The sequence below is a fragment of the Gigantopelta aegis genome, chromosome 15 (genome assembly GCF_016097555.1).
Source record: "Gigantopelta aegis isolate Gae_Host chromosome 15, Gae_host_genome, whole genome shotgun sequence".
NCBI lineage: Eukaryota > Metazoa > Mollusca > Gastropoda > Neomphalida > Peltospiridae > Gigantopelta > Gigantopelta aegis.
In genome coordinates this window covers 24,196,557-24,213,968 of record NC_054713.1, presented here as the reverse complement: position 1 = coordinate 24,213,968, position 17,412 = coordinate 24,196,557, and the positions used below count along the sequence as shown (strand labels likewise).

Below are 17,412 nucleotides of genomic sequence, written 5' to 3'. Positions count from 1 at the left end.
GTATTGGTGGTGGGTGTGACAAATTACATGCTATGTAATTATAATGGTGACGTTGACAATAATAATTGTAATAATAATAATAATAAGATTAATTATTATTATTATTAGTAGTAGTAGTAGTAGTAGTAGTAGTAGTAGTAGTAGTAGTAGTAGTAGTAGTAGTAGTAGTAGTAGTAGTTGTTGTTGATGTTGATGTTGTTGCTGCTGGTCATTTATTGGCAAAAAGGAGTAAAATATTTGTGATTTATTACAATAATTCAGAATTTTTACTTGTTGAGACAATATAGCATGGCCTCACACAGACTTTACCAGTCGATAAATTCAAACATGTAGTACGCGCAAAGCGAATGTGAAACTGACTTTCTAGTTACTTATTCGATATTGAATAAGGAACGAGGAACGAGGAATAAGTAACCAACTTCACAGAGCTATGACGGCGTCCACCTGCAGCACCAGGCAAAAACGTTTGTCTTTGATCGAAGATATTGAAGTAATATCGAAGTATGGTTAAACAGTTACAAATCATTAAGTGCCAGTTTTAGTCATTACTTTGTTGGGTGGCGTTTGGCATCGCTTTTGATTAAGGACCAGGCTCAAAATGAATGTTTCGGGAGTTGAGACGGATTTTTGGTTTTTGTGTGACTTTGTTTAGCTTACTGTAAAGTTTAGGGTAATATTGTCCGTTGCATAGCCGCAGTACTTTGCTGTTTGAGAGTTAGACAGACATTTGGATGGTTATATTATAATCACTCTCTCAGCCATATGTTTGACACTAAATGCCATTTACAGTGATTCTGAGTGAATGATAATTTTAAATTTCGTTGATAACAAATATCGTACCGTCATATAATTTCGATCAACATATGTTTCCGAGGCAAGAGCTCCACCCGTTCCCCCCATCATTTATAATAGTTTATTAATGTTTCCTTTTTTTTTTTTTTTTTCGTTTTGTAGCATGATGATATTAGTTAGGATTAGGGTTAGGGTTAGGGATATATATACCCCATCAAAAAATCCCTCTTTAGATCGATAACTAATGGGGGGAACGGGCGGTACACTTTCGGTGTTACTAATACCTGTATAATTTATACAACATAACCGTTTTATTAAGCACTTTTTTAACATCTGACGTATCATTTTAAAATCATTCTGTACTAAGGTAAGATGGGGGTGTTCAACTAGTTCCGTAAAGACCATGACATTATAAAAGAGCCTGCAGATGGATGAAATTAATAATTATAAAAAAATATACATATTTATTGGTCAATTGGGATGTGGTCTTTATAAAACTAGTGGAACACCCCCATCTTACCGATATACCATGAATGTACCACGTGATTATTACACTGAACAATTAAATTTATGGAAGGCTGGTTGGGTTACCTCTTATGTCATTCACACTGTCACAGCAGTTCTTTTCTGTAATTTCTGGTGGGGCCATGTTTACGTGTGCATTTACATTTACTACAAATAAAGGTGGTTTGGTGGAATTAGAATTTTTGAAAATATATAGTTCTGTACCTCTGCCAAAGTACTTAAGGTGACAACCTCAATTTTGGTGCTGTTGATACTTGGAACAAGAGGATTAGACATTAACCTATTATGAAAATGTAATGTAAATATGTTTTCAGTAAACACTGTCTATTGGTCTGAAAAATATTCAATATTTTTTACAAGTTACAAACAGTTTGTGATTTTATTTTCAAAAGACGATTTTGATGTAAATTATTGCACAGAGTATAGACCCTACACTACCATAACAAGGACAAAAATAGACAGCCAACCCTACACTACCATAACAAGGACAAAAATAGACAGCCGATGAAACTATCGAAAACGTGACATTTGTAAAAATATAGCGGAAACACCTGTTCGACTTAGCAGCTAGGTGGTTTTTTTAGGAAAGCTGGGCATTTGTGGGAAATTATCACTGTTTTTCACAATAAACTAATGTGATTTGAGAAAGGTAAAGTATTATTGTTTGTACAAAGTATTTTTATTATATTTTAATTTTTATCTTATCGTATCGAAAACATATGATGCCAGGATAGTTCACATAGTAACAACTAATACACACACTACATGAAGAAACCCATCAGCACCTATGTATTTAACTGGAACATTATTGAAAGGGGGATGCTGTTAAATGTACCTATAAATGTTAACTTCGATTATTTTGATAACACTTTTACCCTTTCTCCTTTTGAAGTCCTACATTTTCAATTCTTTATTTGGGCCAATATCGATTGGATGTTTAGACCATAAACACCAATGTTTAGAATTTTGCTTACACCCATATTTGTTCTGATTAAATCATTGGTCCATTAGACGGTGTTTTTGTGGTTCTTCAAACTATGCTCTATGATTAAATGGATTTAGTAATCATTTGAAGTGGATGTTTACCATTTAAATAAGAAATTTGTTGTGTGGGCAAAAAATGCTTGCTACATTGTGAAATCTTGTGGTACCAGGCAGGGGTGGGGAAAAGCCCTTTTTTTCCGATCTGTGACCAATTCTCAATCTCTGAAACCGAAATTATTTTTTAAAAACGTGTGTTTGCCTGTCCCTCTGTCCATTTCTATTATTGGAACAAATTCCTATCCGTCGAGTGGACCGGCCTGCCAAGACATTGGTATCTCATGCATGATTTAAAATAATAAATAGTGGTCAATATGGCTAGTGTTTCAGATGTATATGATTTTAAAGTCTGCCTAAGTATATATTGCCAGTCACTGAAATCGGACCTACAGTAGTGTCAGTCCACTGCCAGAAGGCTAGACATTTGTCAAAGTCGCTTAGCCGGTCAAGAGATTAAACAGACTTTAACAATAACACCATTCTTGGTGAGAGAGCTATCAAGCTCCAATTAAAACAAAGAACTCTTGAGTTTGCATCTGGTTACAATCAACACCTGTTAACACCTATGTACAGAGGTCTGTTGGGTTGAGTGTACTAGCCCGAAACAAGAGGCTTTTGTGCAATAGAAACTGCTTGAAATGGCATAAAATATACTGAAATAATCTTATAAATGTATTTATTGTGGACTGTTCAATGTAGTGTATCCAATAATTATAAAGGATTATAAAATTAACAAAAGGTTTTCACCTTTTTTGTTAACAAGTGGGAGTGAGCAGAACAGCTACATGTACTGGTTATCTCCAGAGCCAGTAGAGGTCAAATGTCATCCAATCAACGATGACATTATTAATCTCTTTGTTTAAACATGTGCTAGCTCATCATAACTTTTATTCCTTTTTTTATATTATTTATTCCATTATGTAAAATATATAACAATTTGTGGGGTTTTTTTCACTGATATGATAAAAAAAAAAAAAATTCATGTTCATCGTTTTGTGTTCATGATTCAAGATAAAACTATACAAACGTCACTATGATTTAAAAAAAAACTATTTAGCAAATATCATCTTTTAAATGTTCTTTTTTTATTCTTTTCTTTTTTCCCATCCCCTGGTAGTGCATCAAGTGGGACGGATTGACAATTTTATTTTTCCCCACCCCTGGTACCAGGTATCAGGACACTGAAGAGCTGGATTAAAACTTTTAACAAAAATTCAATGTCCAGTGTATTACAAAATGGTTATTTATCAGAAACTTTCAAATTAGAAAGAGGTTGCAGACAAGGTAACCCCCTGTTGCCATATATTTTTCTAATTTGTGCTGAAATTCTCACAATTTTGGTTAGGAATAAAACAAATATCAAAGGCATTACTATTAATGCTGAAGAATATCTAATTTCTCAATATGCCGATGATACTACTTTCACTCTTGATGGATCTCCGGAGTCTGTACAATACAATGACATTACTTGATTACTTACTATTCTGAGATCTCTGGTTTAAAAATAAATTACTGTAAGTCAAAAGCCATCTAGATAGGTAGCAAAAAATATTGTAAAGATGTCTATCACCATACACGTTGGAAATTGGAATGGGGTGAAAACCAGTTTACTTTGAACTTTCCCATAAATTTAAAAGATATTATAGCATGTAATTTTGACTCTTAAGATCAAACAAATTATGAACTTGATAAAACTGTGGTCATTTAAAAAACTGACTGTCCTAGGAAGAGTTACAATTGTTAAAACTTTATTAATACCTAAAATTAATGTCATTACCAAATCCAAAAACAATTATAAATATTTAAATAAAATGTTTTTCCAATTTATTTGGCAAAATAAACCAGAAAACCCCCCGAGAATTATTAACTCAAGATTATAAATATGGGGGTATAAAAATGCCAGATATACAACATGTAATGACATCCTTAAAATTATCATGGATAAGAAGACTTTTTCAAAATAATAATAAATGGGTCAACTTATTTCAATCTACTACTGGTTTAAAGGAGAGGACAATTAAGGCATTTGGCCTGGTATGCATATTTAACGATATATAATGCACATTATTGCTTAATATCAACACGTATAATCGTATAGTTAATTAATAAAACGGTTAAATGTGACGACTATTATATATAACGGGCACAGCCATTTTGTACCATCTCAGTGAGTACGCCCTCTGGCGAGCTGGTGGTTACGTAATACTTAACGCGTCACGTCAGGAATGAGCCTTAGTACTAGAAAAACACAATCTACCTGGTTTTTGCGGGATGATAAATAGTCATACATTGCAATGTTCTGTAATAATACACATCCCAGTAAGCCAACAGTAAGTATATCCAGCACTATATATATTATTTTTCAATACAAAATAAAATACCATTGTCAAAGTGGCTACACAACAAGTCGAAACAATTAACAATGTTTTCCCCATGCATTAACCTACATACTGAAATGATACACAGAGTGTTTTCTTAGTTAATTGGTCTATGCTGTTAGTTGCTTCTACCTGTGATTTCTGATTGGCAGGTGTGTATTTGATTGGTAACCAGACGAGCCAATTAATTGACGCTGTCTAGACACAAAATACATACCGGTATTGTGGAATATTACCTGTCGCCCCTAAAATTGTAATGGACATGGTTTATTACTGTAAATAGTTCTGTAAAACTATTGATTAAGTAGACTTTTCCATCTACAACCACAGAACTGACCAATTACGTAGTCCCAAAGAAAAGAAAATTATCACTTGCCGACTTGTGTATCGTGCTTCAACGTAGCATAAATAGGCGTAATAGTGTACATTTTTCCTTTGGATTATTAAACAGAGAAAAATACTATAACCCCATTTTGTTCCATTAATGCAACTTGAAATATATTTAGTTAAATAGTTTATTATATTATTACGTCATTTATGCTGTTTTACAAGTCAGGTTGATCAAAGAGAAGCGCCTTGTCGAAAATTACTGCTTTTGTTTACACTGTACATACAGTAGATGGTCAGGAGCTGATGTCACTTCTCCCCAAGCTATCCCACCGGATGTCACAAAAACGAAACAAAATGGCTGCCCCCAGTTAGCAGGAATAATCATGTTTTTTTATTAACTCTAAGATTACGCGTTTTTCATTTGCTAAAGTGTCAGTATGTGTTGGTGGTCCAGGTATGCATCTTTCCAACACATAAGGCTCTTGTTGGAGTTGACCCTACCTTTAAGTACAAGGGACCTAATTATATATGGGGACTATTTCATTATATTTAAAAAAGAAAAGATCAAAAACAGTTTCTGGAAAGATGTATTATTCAGTTGGGTATTATTACAAAAAAACAAAGTCTAAAAATGACAGAAGATATACAAGGACTGAATATTTGGTATAATACCAACATCTTAAAAAGTTACAAACCGTTTCTATATAATGAATATATAAAAAAGGAATAATTTTCGTAAACGACATACTCGACAATGAAGGGAATATTTTGGTATTTGAAACATTTAGAAGAAAATATGACATAAAAACAAATTTTTTAAATTATGCATCATTAGTAAATGCTGTAAAATCTTTCCTACGTTCATTAAACAATATTAATAAAAAAAACAGTCACATCTGTTAAAATTCCAATTTTACCTTTCAAAATGAAAATTCTACTGAACACAAATGCAGGATGTAAAGATCTGTACAATATGTTGAATAAAAAAAACGTAACTCCAAAGTCACAGATAAAATATGCAAACAAAGGATTGACATACGACTGTTGTACGTGGGAAAAATACTATGCTCTACCTTTCTATTGTTTAAAAGATACAACTTTAAGGTGGTTTCAATACAGACTGTTACATAGAATTCTGGCTACTAATACTTTTCTTCATATGATACATTATGTTGATTCAAACAAATGCTCTTTTTGTAATAATGAACCGGAGACATTGCAACACCTTTTTCACGACTGCATTGAAGTAAGAAACCTTTGGGAAGCAGTTAAAAAATAGATTTTTGAAAAAAACTGGTCTTTGCATCCCACTAAGCAAAAATGTAGTTATGTTTGGAATGACAGATGGTGATCTAAGATATGTAGTAAACTGGATAACTGTCAATTTAAAATACATATTTACAACATGAAAATACTTAACAAAGTTTGCACAAAAAGGCCATTGAAAATATCCTGAAAACTAAATTCCAAATAGAAAGATTTTAAAAATTGCCAGTATGACAAATTTAATGAACATTGGGAGAAATGGTTGAATCTTTTTGCTTGAAAATCGGAGAGAATTAATTGATACTACTTTCTTCAATCTCATAACTGCACATTTTGTTAACCTAAAGGAAAATCTGGGCTTGCTTGGATATACGTAAAACTTCAGTAGAACCAGAAAACCAATCTTAATTTACAATACGAGTAAATAATACATGCTTCTTTCTATCTTTTTTAGTTTCTGTTTATCTTTCCTCTTTCCCCCCCCCCCCCCCCCCCCCCCCCCCCTTCATTTTATCTGTCCATTCTCTCTCCCCTGTCCCCCTCAGATCAAAACCATTATTGTATTCATATTTATGTATTGTTTTTAAATGAATTCAAATGTATGTAACTAGTATATTTTAATATAATTATTTAATGTATTAATGTAATTGATTAATAAATTTTAATTTAATATATTCTCTATATTGAAATTAACTTTCATAATATGTGATGTATGAATGTACATATATGTATGTGTATGTGTATGAATATATACATGTATTTTTGTAAGGCAATGATTCAAGACTCCCCAACCTTGACACTGTCAACTGATCTGGGGGCAATAAACTCATAAAAAAAAAAGGACACTGAAGTTTTACAATCCTGATGCATTTTCTTTCTAATCATTTCATATTTTAAGATGTCTGTTTTTCCAGAGAACTGTTTGAAGCAATGAGCTCAACGAAAGGTCATCTGAGATCTTACACCTGAGATGCAGTGTCATTGATGGAGTTGCTCAAAGAAAAAGACAATGAAAGAAACTGACTCTAAAACTTGGTACTCCGCATTTTATTTTTCAGTTAATTATTTAAATCTTCCTTCATTTTTATGCTGTATAAATTATTTATCTTTTGTCACAGCCCATTGCAGCTCATTTGAGGTAGTGGTTGGGTGGGTATGCAATAGGGTTATGCTTAAATATACCAACTCTATCAGGCACAGAAATTAGTGGTGATTTAAGGGTATCAGGACATTAGTGACCATTTGTATGGTCGTGGATGTTGTGAGATCCCTTTCCACTCGTGAGCCATTCTTTTATGGCTGGCATTGGTTCAAAAATGTTTAGGGATTTTGGTCCATGTGTCATTATTGTGTGTATATTATTTAATATTTTGTGCCTCTGAACACTTCTCTGGGGTGTTTTTACCCTGATAATAGTTGAGAAAAGTCTCTCACAAACAGTCGTGGCTGGGCTCAAAGTAAACATGAGCTCTGTTACTTTGCAAATGTTTTTAAATAGTGCAGGCTTGGTAAACAACAGCCGGGGAGGGGGGTGTACATTGATTGCAGCCTTGTATTTTTAACTTATTGAACATAATTTATTTGTTAAAAACTATTAATAAAGCAGAACAAAATGAATATATTCATGTATGCTTAGACTTAGAGGGCATAGTACCATCATGATTATGACGTAGGGCTAATGAAATATAACTTCACCTAGTGATTTCCCTGGAAATTTGGCAAGGCATGGTAGACCAAACACTTTTGGGCATTTTCACCATTTTCGGGGCACTTGTTTTTCATAAAAAAATACACATAAAATTAATTGAAATAAACATTAATGTAATTTATGTGCTTGCTTTAATAAATGAATGGCAAAAGATATAAAAGGCATATTTTCTTAATTAATAATACCTTTTTGGGTGTTTTACAAGGGCAATTTTAGAATTAATTATAGTGATTTCCCTAGAAATTAGGCAAGGCATGGTAGACAAACACTTATGGGGCATTTTCACCATTTTTGGGGCTCTTGTTTTTCATTAAAAATACAAAAAAATTAATTAAAATAAACATTAATGTAATGTATGTGCTTGCTTTAATAAATGAATGGCAAAAGATATAAAAGGCATATTTTATTAATTAATACCATTTTGGATGTTTTATAAAGGCAATTTTAGAATTAATTACTGAAAAAGGCTTGTTTAATCTCAGAGCAGCATGGTGCTGATTGAGGCAAGATGGTGCTAGACTATTGAGGCATGATGCTGCACCATGCTAAAATAAGCTAGGGAAAACACTATAATTAGTTAAAAAGGCTTGTTTAATCTCAGGGCAGCATGGTGCTGATTAAGGTAAGATGGTGCTAGACTATTGAGGCATGGTGCTGCACCATGCTAAAACAAGCTAGGGAAAAGATTATTTCACCTTACCCGTTCATTTTACACGAACGTAGATTTACATTTGTAAAGTACTGAAAAAACCCATTAAGTTCTGCTACAAGGTTTATTATATCTAAACTAAAATGTCTTGCAACTTTTATAAGAATACAGTTCAAAGTATTTATGGGAAAAAGTTCCGAATTTTCCCCAGTTATACTCATCAATCTAAAGAGGGATTTTTTGATGGGGCTTATATAGAAAAGAGGAGCATGGTCTTTTGGGGGGAACAAATAAAAGAAGAAATACTTTATATTTTTGTACCTTCCTTTCTTCTGCTTATCTTCTTACCTTCCTTTCTTCTTGGTACTTTGCAATGTTCTATGTATTGACATATTAATTTCATTAAGTACAATTTATTAAGTTACACTTACCTTTGCGAGGATTTGAACTCTTAGCAACAGCTTGTCTGACTTCTGCATAACCGACTGAGCTATTGAGGAAGTTGTTGAAAGTGGTTAATATATTGATGTCAATCGTGGAACACACATTTACGGAATGAGCCGAAAGTTACCGAAATAATCCGATTCAAATAAATGGCTGAAATGGCTACACGCACACTTATTTTCTTTATTTTGATTGTCACGTGAATAATGTGTGTGCCGAATTGGTACATGCATCATGCATTGCATGAAAAGTACGAAGCACGCTTTTGCGTGGGGGTGTAAAGTGAATAAAAGGACACACATTTATTGTTTCCACATCATTCGTCTTGTAATGGCGAATAAGTGTAAATCTTTAGAAAATGAAATTGATATTAGGGGAAAAAAACGTGGAAAAATTAGAAAAATTAATTTTAATGCCTTATTTCAAAAAATTGGAAACAGTACAAAAGTCCATATGTTTTTGCCAGGAATATAAGTTATTGCCAACCTCTGTGAAGTGTCTAACTTGTGGCGACGAACTATCGAAACTGTTCCAAATTACAAAAAAAAACCTACAAAAACAATTGATTTTCGTTTCCAATGTAACAAAACGATATGTAGGAAAAGTAAAAACCAAGTACAATTGAGAAGTGGCAGTTGGTTTGCCAGATCTAAAATTTCTTTTAGAAAATGTATTTTGTTAACGTACTGCTTTATAAAGCAATTAGATTACCACGAGACATCCATTTTTTCCACTGACGACAGTAAAGACGACAGAGTCCTGACGACATCGAAAGAGACTGTCAGTGACTATTACACCTATTGTTGCGAGGTAGTTGAAATTGATGAGGCCAAATTCGGAAAGAGGAAATTTAGTAACGGCCGATTAGTGGAGGGACAATAGGTTTTGGGTGGCATTTGTAGAGAAACACGCCAGGTGTTTTTAGTTTGTGTGGAAAAACGTGACGCCACAACATTAATACATTTGACTGAAATTTACGTAGCTCCCGGAACCCACATCGTGACAGATTGTTGGAAAGCATACAGTAAGCTAGAGGACAGTCTACAGAATTACACTCATGTGACAGTCAACCACTCACAGAATTTTGTAGGTATGTATAATGGATAATGCAAATCAATAAACATTTCTATTTACCTAGCCCTAGCCCTGACCCTAAAGTTGCAAACGAAAAATATTAGTTATTTAAATAAATGATAACTATTTGTAGATCCTCAATCCGGGGCTTGCACAAACTTAATCGAGAACACCTGGTGGTGTGTCAAGCGTCAGCTACCTAGAACCCACACAAGACGGACTTCTTTCGACCTGCACTTCACAGAGTACATGTATATCGGTGTTTGAGGAAGAAAGAAGAAAACCTGTTTGAGACGTTTCTGGCCGACATCCAATTCAGTTAGAAGACATGATAAAAGCAGAAAAGTTTAAAACTGTAATCATTATGGTGTTCTAGGATTTAGATTCTGTCTAACTATGCAATATTCCAACTCTTTTACCAAAGGCTATCTATGGTGTGTAATATCCAGCCTGTGACTGGTATATTTAATCAACACCTTATTATACCACCACCTCGCCACCCTCTGTGCTGTTTTAGTCATGGCTACTTTAGGTTGTTTTTATTTTATTTGTTGGTGTCCATTTGATTTCTGTGACTGTTTTAACTAAACACACTTGGGCACATTATCCTTTGAGTCATCCTGAAGGTATCCTCCCATTTCTTATACCTCCCATTTCCTACACACCTTATAACAACATAGGTCATGGTTGAGTGAACTGCTAATCCTGTACCTTCTACCTAGTATGCAATAATGGACTCACCTTCTATTAACAATTAAGACACAAGAACAGAATATATATTCACATTTATTTATTATAAATTATCTATTTACTATTTGATAATAGAGAATCTGTGCATGTAGCTGATGTACTGTAAACTGGAATAATATTGTTCATGGCTTCAGTTGTTAACAATTAAGACCGTTTATGAAGTGAAACAATACGCTTGGATTTTTCAGTTTAAACACGTTATTTTCCTGATTTACAGTATGCATATCAATTTACAAATGCATACATGTATTATGTGTGTAACAAATGGGATACATGCATCCTGAAAGTTTGCGTGTTTGCTTGTTTAATCAATTTTTATTGCTGTGGCAGTCTGAGGTCATAAAACCGGAGCCAATTTGGCAAGTATTCATTGTGTGAACAGGGCTCTCGAACTTAAGAATTTGTCTCCCACAGCAAATTTTAAAAGAATAGCCATGGGTGAAACGGCTTACCGACAGCAATTTTGAGTCTGCCTATGGCAATTATTTTTAAAAGTGACATTTGCAGTATGGTAAATAAACGTTTCAAACATGCAAATGTTAATATTGGTAGGTGTATACATTTTGCCATTGTTCAGGAGCTTTACCGATGGCACAGAAGTGCAGTCAGTGATGCTCTCTACTTAGGGCAATTTATATCTCAATGGTAGCATTTGCCGTCCATATAGTACGTATGCAAAAAACCTAAATATTTTGTACCCCTTCTGCCCCCTGTACGCATGGCATATGCAGTGGACAAGACCACCGCCCCCCCCACCCCATGTATGAATACACATCCAAAAGCAATGAAATTGTGAACTTCTTTTGTTTAATTATAAATGTTTTTATTATTATTAATGAGGTTTGGCATGTGTTGATTTAGAACATGAAATGTGATACCCAAAACAAAAGTTACTTATTATATTACACATACAGTGTTGTTTTCACTTTTCATGCCCCTAAGCGTGCATGTATTTCTACTCAAATTGACAATATAATGACTCTTTGCGTACATACGCATCTGTCCTGACCACCCTCCCCCTGTGTACGCACAATGTACGTATTGGACTGGACCCCCTCATTGCTGTACATGGACGGCCCCTTAAGTTCGAGTCCTGTATGAATCCAATACCACTTTGTTCAGGAAAGGATACATTTTTACATGTTTCTTTATGTTATCTGTATATCATTATAATTACAACAAACATTAAAAAAGTGCAGAAGAGCAACACATACAGTAAAATGAATTTTGGGCAAAATAATAGATGTTATACAAGTTAATAAAAATAGACTTAAAGTTGACAACCTTTCCACATATATTTAAAATAGCGTGATTGACTGTTCTAAATTTGTGACAAAACTGTCAGGCATTACCGTGAATGTGTGAGGGATGTATGTGCTAAATTAAAAAATTTATATAATAAATATAGTGATTTCCCTAGAAATTAGGCAAACACTTGTGGGGCATTTTCACCATTTCCGGGGCACTTGTTTTTCATTAAAAATATGAAAAAAATTAATTCAAATAAACATTAATGTAATTTATGTACTTGCTTTACTAAATGAATGGCAAAAGATATAAAAGGCATATTTTATTAATTAATAATACCTTTTTGGGTGTTTTATAAAGGCAATTTTAGAATTAATTAGTGAAAAAGGCTGCTTGTCATTGTAATGAACAGTCATTTTGTTCAGGACAAATAATTTACAGAATATTACTGTCTTTTTAAACAGTATTCTTTGATCCAGATTATTTGGAAACCAATTATTATTGTATAGATGGTATAAATATCGCTAAACACATAAAGTATGCAAATGCGACAAATGTCAAAATAATCCATGTAATGAATGCCGGTAAATATTCCTTCTTTCAAGTACACATACAAATACAAATGTTCACTTAAGCAGCAGTTTCTTTCAGAATGTTACACTCACAATGTCACAATCACTGCAGCTTCATGAGGTGACCAATGGCGTCCAGGTATTGCAGGGGAGTCTTGGTTCTGTCAGTGAGTTGCTGCTTGAGGCGACATACTCTGTTGTCGAGATTCTGGTAGACTCTCTTCCTTGGAATGCAGCTCCAGCATTCAACTGCACCAGCTCTTTCACATTTCTCTATCCCCTTGATCAAGCCTTTGATGTCTGCATTAGGAAACGACTGTTCCACAGCACGGATAGCTGCCATTTCAAAGTCTGTCTGTACACAATCGGGATCCAATACTCGGTTGAACATGCACTGAACGTGGGTCTTCAGGTTCTCAAACAGACGGACATAGGTGGTAGTCTGTCAGTCTGGAAGCAAGGCATACACTAGTGGGTAGGTCTGGTCATCTTTACGGACATGCAGGATGTAGAGTTGGTTCCAGAGCTGTGGACAGCAGGTGAACGTACCATCCATGTAGATCTTGTCCGCTTCGGTAGAGAAGACAACCATCTTATCTGCTTCACCATCACTGAATAACAAGAATCTCTTGCCATCATGTGTTTCAGTCTTCACGAAAAACGTTTTGTAAAATTTACTTGCCCGAATGAACTTCTAGATGCCCATATATTTGCCGAATTTTACCCGCTTAAATGTATAGTATATGTAACATAAAGTAGCATATCATGCATTTATTAGTAATACTTATAATATGGCCATATGAGTCAACAATGTATAAAGACAAACTAATGTTGTATTAATATTTTACGATGATTCACAGTTATTTCATGTATATTCATGGTTTGACCCTTTTACAAACGCCGAATCTACATCGGTATCGAAATCAGTACAGTACATTTTCTCGCCGTCGTATTTCAACCATTGTGGCTGGAAGCTACGTTTTCTTTTTGCTTCACTCTGTTTTTGATGACGCCTGTCATTCAAATTGCTGCTTTTCCCCGGGTTTGCGCCGACATGTTGTCATGCAGTTGTTTTCATTTGTTAACAGGAAATGACCTAAGCGACGGTATCGGATCGTTTCGCCCTAATTCCCGTTCGCACTGGGTCGTTACGCCATAAATATGGGTATCGGGCAGAATGTGTGAAAATGGTCTGGAGGTGGGTCGTTTCACCCCAAAATTATAGATTTCTTACTGAGTGACAGGACACGTGATTTTATACCAAATTTGATGATATAATGCATGCACTTGTAGTATAAACACATATGCAAAAAATTAGGACAAAACGGGTCGAGGAAACAGAAATTTCCTTTCCGGTATCTAGTCATACCGGGGGCGAGGTATCGATCGGCTGACTCGTCATAGGGCCGAGATGTCAGTAAAGTGAAAACGTGAATTTACACCTGTCCGCTGTTAAGACAACTTTCATTTCCGGTGTAAAAAAATTGTAATTTTAAAAGTATTTAGAAAAAACATTTCTACTGTCCAGTTTTATTACGTTTATGCGTATTTAAAACAGGTGCCCGTCGGGCATGTGAGATTGGAAAATGTACACGCCCGTCGCGATTTCTACACGTATCGGGCACCCGGCACCCGGCTAATTTTGCAGACTGGTGTTTGGGAGAGTAGGCATCCAGGTTCGTCGCTGTCGGTATATGGAACTCTTGAGATGGAAAAGTGGGGATGTCTTGGTCGTCTTCCTTCATCAACAAGATCTGTTGCATAGGTGTTGTTTCGGATCGTGCTCTCTTTCTCATAGTACTGACGAACTTGACGTTAGTTTCATTATTTAGAGGATGGTCCTGACCAAAGCTGTTTCTAACAAAACCAGGAACTGTGGTGATCTTGCCTTTACAGGGTCGTTTGGTGAATCTCCAATATGTGGTTTCTTCGTTAACGCGATTCTGTCTATATGTATAGCCATCTAACAAAACTTGTTGTTTTCCACGATTTGACTGCACAAATTCTACCTACCATTCTTGGAATGGTAAATGTGATTTTTTTTTCAAAAACATCATCTTATATACTCAAGAGGCCGTGGAGAACGTATATTATCCGTCTCTAATGAAAATTTGTATAAACAGAGTTTTATTCACTCGCTCGGGCAATACAAATATCCTGACACTCGTTTCGTAAAATCAGTACGACACACAAGCTCGTTTAATAATCTCTATATATTTCATGCACAATATTTGAACAAATATGCATTAAAAACTTACAAGTAAATGACTTACATGACGTGTGACTTGTAGCTGGTCTTCCACAGACCACTCTTTCTGATGCCATCTTTCACATAAATATGGTACACCTACACATTAGAAAACTCAAACCTCTCTATTAAAATACTACTACTAGGACAACAACTGTCGTAGTAGTAGTAGTAGTGATAGTAATAAAACATGTCATGCCATGAACATTAACATACGGTAAATAAAAAAGGAACTTTTAAACAGCATAGAAGTTTGTTTTCATATTGTTTTGTTTTTCTGGTGACAACCTCAACCCCCACCCCCTCATCTGCACTTATCTAGGGATGACCGTGATAATATACGGGTGAAGAGGGATGGGACGTAGCCCAGTGGTATTGCACTCACCTGATGCGTGGTCGGTTTGGGATCGATCCCAATCTGTGGGCCCATTGGGTTATTTCTCATTCCAGCCAGTGCATCATGATTGGTATATCAAAGGCCGTAGTATGTGCTATATTGTGTGGGATGGTGCATATAAAAGATCCCTTGCTACTAATGGAAAAATGTAGCGGGTTTCCTCTCTAAGACTAAATGTTTGACATCCAGTAGCTAATTTTTTTGTGGGCAAGTGAAATTTGAGAGTCACAATATGGCGAGCCCTGATGATAGATTTTCCTCTCTGCCAGCTGTCAACAAAACTTGACTCGGTCTGATGAGGCCTTCTTTGTGGCTATGTTTGACATCCAATAGCCGATGATTAATAAATCAGTGTGCTACAGTGGTGTCGTTAAACAAAACAAACTTCTATGGGTGACAGAGAAGTGATGTTATGCTGACGCAGTAACTGGACCCTCTAACCCAGCATTAATTTCTGTACTGTTAGACTGATTGGTGTTATTATTTGTTCTACAATAAATGTAGTTCATGTTTTATACACCAACATTTTACTCATCTTAGAAAATCTTCAAAGATGTCGGCATCCACTTCTGGTATGATGATGTTGTTTTGTTTGGCCATTGGTCCATTTAGCATTGCTTCGAACACCCAACTGCGCAAACTCAGTATCAGTTTGTGAACCTGCATGCTCTCATGTGTCGACCCACACTTTGAATGTGACGTCAATGTGAAATTTTTTTTGAAGTAAATGTCTGAAACATTCAGTGATTGATTTTCTTCTCTGCCAACTGTCAACAAAACTTGACTCAGTCTGATGAGGCCGTCTTTTTGGCCATCTTTTCTCTAAAAATATACAAATGTATTTGTATAGACTCTTTCAATAGTTTGCAAGGGTTGTTTTACTACATTCATGCCGACAGATCCTGATAAAATGTAATGGATGAATGTTTTTTCACCTTATATTAATTTAAAAAAAAAAAAGTTGACCCTTTTTTTTCTAGGTAGAGTTAGTTTCCCAGAAACACATCATTTTTTGTTTGTTTAGACCGTAGTACAAAACGAAATACAGATTGTTATTAAATATCAAAAGAACAAATTTAAAAAATCATAAAATTATATATTTCTGAACAGGAAAAGGCCTATAGGCCTAGTAAATATATGTTTGTATTGACATTTGTTATAAAATGAATGTTTTTATGAACATGAGGCCATTGGGTGCATGCATAGGCCTACATATGCCATTGCAGGATACTATCAACAGTTACTGGGTAGGGGACACAAAATATGTTAAAGGCCCTTTTGTGTTATGTTTGAAAAAGTTCCACTAGTGACCAGAAAATATGTTAGACTGCATCAAAATGGGTCTATTTTTCAAAAGTCACTTGTGTGCCCCCCTCCCCCACCCCCTTTTTTGTAATAGGTCGCCATTTTCTAAAACTGTACTGTTAGATTGATTGGTGTTATTATTTGTTCTACAATTCATGTTTTATAAATCAACATTTTACTCACCTTAGAAAATCTTCAAAGATGTCGACATCCACTTCTGGTATGATGATGATGTTCTGTTCTGCCATTGGTCCATTCAGCATGGCCTTGAACACCCAGCTGTGCAAACTGAGAATCAGTTTGTGAACCGGCATGCTCTTATGTGGCCACTCCACTTTGAATGTGACGTCACTGTGAATTTTGTTTTCAAGTGAATATTTGAGACATTCAGTGATAGATTTCTCTCTCTGCCAGCTGTCAACACTTGACTCAGTCTGATGAGGCCATATTTTTTCAAAAAATATACATATTTATTTGTATAGACTCTTTCAATAGTTTGCGAGGTTTTTTTTCTTCTACATACATGCCGACAGATCCTGATAAAATGTAATGTATGAACTTTTTTAACCTTCATATTAATTCTTTTTTAAAAAGTAAAAAGAAAAATGTTGTTACTTTTTTGGTAGGTAGGGTTAGGTTCCCGGAAACACCATGTGTTTGGTTTAGGCCTTAGTACAAAACGAAA

At 34.9% G+C, this 17,412-nt stretch overlaps 1 long non-coding RNA gene across 1 annotated transcript; it reads left to right on the top strand.

Annotated features, from left to right (window-relative positions):
• The first annotated feature begins 382 nt into the window (after positions 1–382).
• LOC121390753 lies at positions 383–11,864 on the top strand. Its single transcript, XR_005960255.1, has 3 exons — positions 383–501; positions 7,247–7,367; positions 10,341–11,864. It is a non-coding gene; the product is annotated as an uncharacterized LOC121390753 (long non-coding RNA).
• The last annotated feature ends 5,548 nt before the right edge of the window (positions 11,865–17,412 follow it).